Source organism: Macrotis lagotis, chromosome 5 (assembly GCF_037893015.1).
Source record: "Macrotis lagotis isolate mMagLag1 chromosome 5, bilby.v1.9.chrom.fasta, whole genome shotgun sequence".
Taxonomy (NCBI): Eukaryota; Metazoa; Chordata; class Mammalia; order Peramelemorphia; family Peramelidae; genus Macrotis; species Macrotis lagotis.
In genome coordinates, this window is record NC_133662.1 from 41,143,555 (window position 1) to 41,150,788 (window position 7,234).

Below are 7,234 nucleotides of genomic sequence, written 5' to 3' on the forward strand. Positions count from 1 at the left end.
TTTTGGTCAGTATACTTGATATAAACCAGACATTACCTCATCATGTATTTCATCTAAAACAGCATGAGTCTTTCCATTCACTGTGACTATGTTTCTGTTTGGGGTTTTCTGCAGCAGAAAAAAAAAGAAAGAAAAAAAGAAAAGTAGGTAGACTATTTGATAATAGGACCTTTTGCCCTTATTCAGTATTTGGAGCAATTTAATTTGAGAATCATTGATATAAAGTATTTATTTCTATTTTCAATCATTAGAAATATTAATTGTTCACTGAGCACCAAATCATAGAGAGAGAGAGATGGAGAAGGCTATTTTATTCAGTTGGCCTAGCCTACTTTAAAAATGCACTTTGGACTACTTACAGGAAATAAAAACAGCCTATTACTATTTGGGGAAATGAGTAATCATGCAAAAGCAAATGATGTGAGCTGAATTATTACCATTGTGTTCACAGTCATAAGAAAAACATTTTCCTTAACAAAGATAAATGAACAATAATGCTTGCCAAAATCTTTTCCACCATTAAATTCAATCCAATCAATCTAATCCAATTGAACTTGTTTTTGAAGATACAAATATGAAACTTGGCCTTTTCAAGGGGAAAGTGACCTATTACTCAGAAACCAGTACAAAGGAGAAGAGAATAAAAGATAGTGTTAAACTTTGAAATATGGAAAAGGAAAGAAAGTTGGGCACTCATAGGTTTCCTTATAAATGTTGGATGTGAGACCCTCTAAGGAGAGGGAATAAGAAAGAGTTGATTGCATAGGAAGTTTGAGGAGAGGAAAGAAGGATTGGAATAGTTGCCAGGGGAATGGGGTAGAGAATGAATCATGAAAGAATAGAAGAATTGTCATACAACAAAAGCAGATGCCATAAAGTTGCAATGGGTACAAATGGCATAATTGCATGCTGTTTTTATCCAGCAAAACTCACCAATATGTAAGTAGGAGCAGAAGAGGAAGGAGATAGGATTCATTCAGGTTTAGGCCTTGGCAAGGTAGCAAAGGAAATTATGTGGTTAGACTTGGTCAATTACTGAAAAAAAAACAATAAAGGAATAAATGCACCTTTAATCAGTACCAGAGAAAGAATAGAAAAAAAGAATAGATTTAATCTTAACTTGCTAAGGCTAAGATATATTTGGCTAGTTTTTGCTAGCTCCACTGCTTGGGGCTCTGGTGGCTCATAGTAATGTCTTAAAAGAGCATAGTCTAGCATATTTCCCCCTTCCCTGGTTTGTACTCTCCTCCCTCCCACCTATCCTCTCCCCAGATCCATCTTTCTTTTCTTTTCCTCTTTTGCTACTTCTTTCTCCCATTGTAGTAAGTACTTCCCAGGCAACTGGAGATGGTCAGGGAGAGTCTACTTAGCAATGGCACCAGCTCTGGGACCCCACAAATGATCTCTTTTCCTTGGGCTGGACCTCAGTTATGCTTCAGCATACCACCCCAATGAAACTCTCTCTAAGTCAATGACATTTTCCCCCCTAAAACTAGTTTATATATTATATATAGACATTATACACATATTATATATTATATATGTATTATATGTGTAAGAGTTCAAAAATTGGATAACAAATTGGCATCCCATAAAAGCAAGTGTTCTCTGTCCATCTAGTAAAAATCCATGATATGTTCTTCAATTTGGTTCATTCTTGACTGATTTTATTACCTTCATTCTAAAATATGTAACTTGAACATGAGAATAGTCGCTAAGTATTCTTGCAGTACAACTTGCATGATTAAAAAAATTATGACACTGATATCCAAAGAAATTTTTCACCCATCTTTAATCTGAATTATTCTGGGTTGTTTCATGACACACTTGCTCATTTACATAAAGCGCACCAATATTTGGATCTTTGGCACCATAGAAATAACCAGCTGTCTTCTGAAAGTGAAGAATCTTCTTTTTCAACAAAAATGATGATTTGAATGAAATCATGATTTGGATATGGCCTTTTGGGCAGATATTTGACCTTTCATCCTGTCAAACAATGTTTAATACCCACAGGTGTCCTCATACCACAGACTAAGTCATTTACAACAAATTACATGCTGTTGTGATTCATCACTGAAACATTAGTTGGGGTCTCACTAATTTACACACTAGGACACCATTCCAGAAGTGGATTTGGATGAACTTGGAATCATCTATGCAGAACAACAGCATTGAATACCTCTTCAATCTGACTCTGATATCAATGAGACTGGGATATATGGCACTTGCCTTGTGGATTCATGACAGTAAACACAAACTTCATTGTCTTTGCAGGGTTAAGCAAGAAGTAGCTGTTTTGCTGGGTTATCAGTAACCAGAAGCCTAATCATGCAAGAGTTAAGTAAAAACTTTGAAATTCATACCTGCCAATGAGCATTTGGAGAGTATATGAAAAAAACTTGATTCTCACCATATCTCCTTATAAATTTTGCCTTTCCTTAGGAAACTCAGTCCACAAAGATTATACAACTGAAAAATTCTACAATGATTTTCTGACTGGCACAGTACCTATTGTGCTAGGTCCATCTAGAAAAAGCTATTTTTCCCAGAGGGACTCCTTCATTCATGCAGAATATTACAGTTCTGCCAGTGAACTAGCCAGATATCTTTTTAAATAAACATTTTATTTGTTTTGCAATTATATACAATAGTAGTTTCTATCATTTTTGTAAGGTTTTGAATTTTACAATTTTCCCTCCCCCTGCCCCCCAGAGAAAGCAATATGATAATCTTTACATTGTTTCCATGCTATGGATTGATCAAAATGAATGTGTTGAGAGAAAAAAATATCCTTGAGGAAGAAATAAAATATTAGAAATAGGAAAATTATATAGTATATAAGACAACATTTTTTAAAAGTTGAAGGTATTAACCTTTGGTTTTTATTTAAACTCCATGGTTCTTTTTCTGGTTACAGATGGTATTCTCCATCACAGATACCCTAAAATTGTCCCTGATTATTACATTGATGGAATGAGCAAGGCCATTAAGGTTGATTATCATTCCCATGTTGCTGTTAGGGTGTACAATGTTCTCATCTCGCTCAGCATCATACTAGCCAAATATCTTAAAGAGCTAGACAGAAATGATAAATTATACCTCATTTACTTATGTGGAGAAAGAACTTCACAATGAATCTCCCACAATTCTCCCATGGGAAGAGACACCAAGAGTACAAGTCTGCTGGCAGAGAAATGGTTTTAGAATTAACATTTGCCTTCTCTTGCACATAGTAGAAAATTCTGATTGAGTCTATTTCAAGTTGTGATTATAAAAAGAGAAGCATCTATCCATGTTTTGTGCCATAATCGACTCAACCATACCTTATTTATATTTTGTCAAAGTTTTAAGAGATAGCATCAGCAGGCTTCAGCACTCAATTTTTAATTATAGTGTATATAGCTAATATTCTGCACTAAATCATAATGTTTTTTACTTTGATTTTTCTCTTTTTTTCAATTACATGCAAAGGTAGTTTCAACATTCATCTACTTGCAAATTTATAAGTTCCATATTTTTCTACTATCTTCCCTTCCTTCTACCCTCCTCATGGCAGCAAACAATCTGGTAAAAGTTGCATCTACACAATTGTGTTTAGCATATTTCTATATTAGTCATGTTGAGAAAAAAATTAAAACCAAGAGAGAGAAAAAACCATGAGAAAGAAAGAAAAACTTAAATTTTTTTTAAAAAGTGAACATAATATGCTTTGCTCTGCATTCAGACTCCATATAGTTTTTTTGTTTGCTTGTTTTCTAGATGTAGATGTCATTTTCCATAACAGATCTCTCAGAATTGTCTTTGATCATGGAACTTCTGAGAGAAACTGCATCCATCATAGATGATTCATATCACAATGTTGCCATTAATATGTGTAGTTGTCTCCTGGTTCTGCTCACTTCACTCAGCATCAGTTCATAAAAGTTTTTCATGCTTTTCTAAAGACTACTCAAATTTTCTTAAGTAACTGTAGTCCTTCTATTTGTACTTTTCTCTTTCCTTTCCCTTATCCTTCCTCACTAAAGTTTAACTTCTGTTTGCTGCATCTCTCAATCAGTCTTCCCTTCTATCAGCTCTATTCCCTTTCCTTCTCCCTTTCCCCTTTTATTTTTTAACTTTTACCTTTATCTTTACCTTTACTTTTCCCCTCCTTTTATCACCCCCCCCACTCCCTGTACAGTAGGATAAATTTCTAAACCCAGTTGGGAATGTATGTTATTTTCTCTTTTGAGCCAGATCTGTTGAGAGTATGATTTATTCAGTGCTCATGCCTTCTCTTATTTTCCTCTACTATAATAGATCTTTTGCAACTCTTCATATAGTATTATTTATCCTCTAATGCTTCTGCCTAGCTCTCCCAGTATAATCCTTCTTTTCATGTCTTAATTATTTTATATCTGTCGTGTTCCCACAACCTCTGCAAAATATACCCTTATTATCTATGCTGATAGTAGTACAACTTTCAAGGATTGATTGGCTATTTGATTGCCTTATAAGCGTCACTACCTCATTGCCACTTCATGCCTGCAGTCTCTGTCCAAGTATAATCCCCTCAAATGTTCCATTTGAAATATAATTTTCAAGAATCATAAGTGTCATCAAATTATAATCAATTTATACCAAAACACTCTTTTCAAGTATACTCCCTCCAACTATCACTATAGAAATATAGCCCTGATAAGCTAAAGTATCATGTAAAGAATCATTACTTCATAATCCATTTATATCAACACCCTCTAAGTACACTCCTTCAAACTGTCCCAATAGAACTACAACTATCATGAGCTAAAGCATCAGCTAAAAAGTATCATTACTTTCATGATCAATTTATACCCACATCCTCTACCTGAGTATGCTTCTTTTAACTAACAAAAATACAATTCTCAAGAGTTACAAGCATTATCTTCCCACATAAGGATGTAAACAGTCTAATCTCATTGACTAGCAGTTTTTCCCCCTTTCTGTTTACCTTTTTACTCATCTCTTGAGTACTGTATTTGAAGATCAAATTTTCTATTCAGTTCTGGACTTCTATTACAGACTTTATAGAAAGTCTTCTATTTTGTTGAAAATTCATCTTTTCCCCTGAAAGGATATGCAGAACTTTTCAGGGTAGTTAATTTTTGGTTGTAATCCAATCTCCTTTTACCTTGGAAATATCATATTCCATGTCCTCTGATCCTTTAATTTTTTTTTTAGGTTTTAGCAAGGCAGATGGGGTTAAGTGGCTTGCCCAAGGCCACACAGCTAGGTAATTATTTAGTGTCTAAGGTCAGATTTGAACTCAGGTACTCCTGACTCCAGGGCCAGTGCTCTATCCACTGTGCCACCTAGCCATCCCAATCCTTTAATTTTGAAGTGGATAATTTCTATATAATCTTGACTATGATTTCATGGTATTTAAATTACTTCTTTTTAGCTGCTTGCAGTGTTTTCTCCTTTAGCTAAGAATACTGAAATATGGCTACAGTGTTCCTTAGAGTTTTTATTCTGAGATCTTGTGGGGGCATAATTGATGGATTCTTTCAAGGACTATTTTGTCTTCTTGTTCTAGGATATTAGGGCAGGTTTCCCTTGATAATTTCCTGGAAGATATCATCTATGTTCTGATATCATGGATTTCATGGTATCCAGTTGGCCAATAAAACATAAATTATCTCTCTTAGATCTATTTTTCCTTCTCAGTCATTTTTCTTAAGAGGTACTTTATATTGTCTTCTATTTTTTTCTGTCCTTTGGTCTTGTTTAATGTAATCTTATTATCTCACATAGTTGTTAGTTTTCCTTTTGTCTAATTCTAAATTTTAGGGTTTTATTTTCTTCAGTTAATTTTTGTTTTTCCTTTTTCAGTTGGTTGGTTTTGCTTTTTGATGATTTATATTCCTTTTCCATTCAGTCAATTTTACTTTTAAAGGAGTTATTTTTTCCATTTAGTCAATTTTACTTTTAAATATATTGTTTCCTTTAGCCAATTTTCCTTTAGCAACAGTGTTGCTTTTTTTTCCTTTCCACAGTGGGGTTAAGTTGTTGGACATGTAAATTTGTTATTTAATTCTTGTAGTTCCACACTGATTAGCTGCTTAATCTATTTAGAAAATGATTAAGGAAGAAATATTGTTGACTATACAGCTGATCACTTTATTGTCTTGGTCACCAAGAAACTACATTTATTTTGCTATGTAATAGTATTATAAAGCCTTCTTCATGATTAGGGCATAACTCCTCATATAAGGATTTAAGGGTTTGAATTCTGGGAATCATAAACTCAAGAACTGTTGGGTAGTTATCGGATATATAAAAAATTCCTAGATTATAGTATAGCCTTTGGAGATTAAAATTAGAAGCCATTCACAAGCCTTACTGTCTTCTAGGAACCTAAGCTCCTGGGCCAAGAAGAAAAACAAATTTGAGTGCTATCCAGTAAAGAATAACATGTCTTTGTTCTAAAATGTTTGGTAATTGAGGGCCTAAAGTTTCTTTTAGAAAGATGGGAGTCTCAGAGCCAGTTTTCCAAGGTAACAATACTGAAGAACTTGGCTATTTTGCTGATTCTCAGGGGAGGGTTTCTATCTTTTCTAAAAAGAACTAAAATTAGTCTGTGAATATTAAAGAAGGCAACACCAAATCTTCTTTTGAAGATATAGGAAAATATTTGAACTGATCCAGAATTTGAGAAATCTATAGCCTAGTAGAGCAACATCTGGCAGAGGCTATGGTTGATACATGGTAGAGACTATGTGTCCAGGAGATACTCCAAGACCAACAGAGAATAGAACTAGTTGGACCAGTAGTACTGTATCATTGGGAACAACTGCACTATCTCATATGTGCCCTGACCATATTAGTTCACTATATAAATATAGTTGTACTTGTTTATGTGTTTATCTATTTCCAATAATTTTGTTTATTTTTGGATGAGTGTACTTTAGGTACTGAAAGGCAACTAAGTGGTGCAGTAGATAGATATATTGTTAGACTTAGATTCAAGAAAATCTGAGTTTGAATCCTGCCCTCATCTAAACCTCATCCCTTATCCTCTCTTGGCCTCAGTTTCATATGTAAAAATGAAAATAATAATAGCATCTATTCCACAGCTATTACAAGAATGAAATGAAATAAGATATGGGGCAGCTAAGTGGCACAGTGGATAGAGCACTGGTACTGAAGTCAGGAGGATCTGAGTTCAAATTCAGCCTCAGACACTTAATAATTACCTAGTTGTATGACCTCA

The 7,234-nt window shown here is 34.2% G+C and overlaps 1 pseudogene; it reads left to right on the top strand.

Annotated features, from left to right (window-relative positions):
• Positions 1–1,752: 1,752 nt before the first annotated feature.
• LOC141489249 (4-galactosyl-N-acetylglucosaminide 3-alpha-L-fucosyltransferase 9-like) lies at positions 1,753–3,236 on the top strand (annotated as a pseudogene).
• The last annotated feature ends 3,998 nt before the right edge of the window (positions 3,237–7,234 follow it).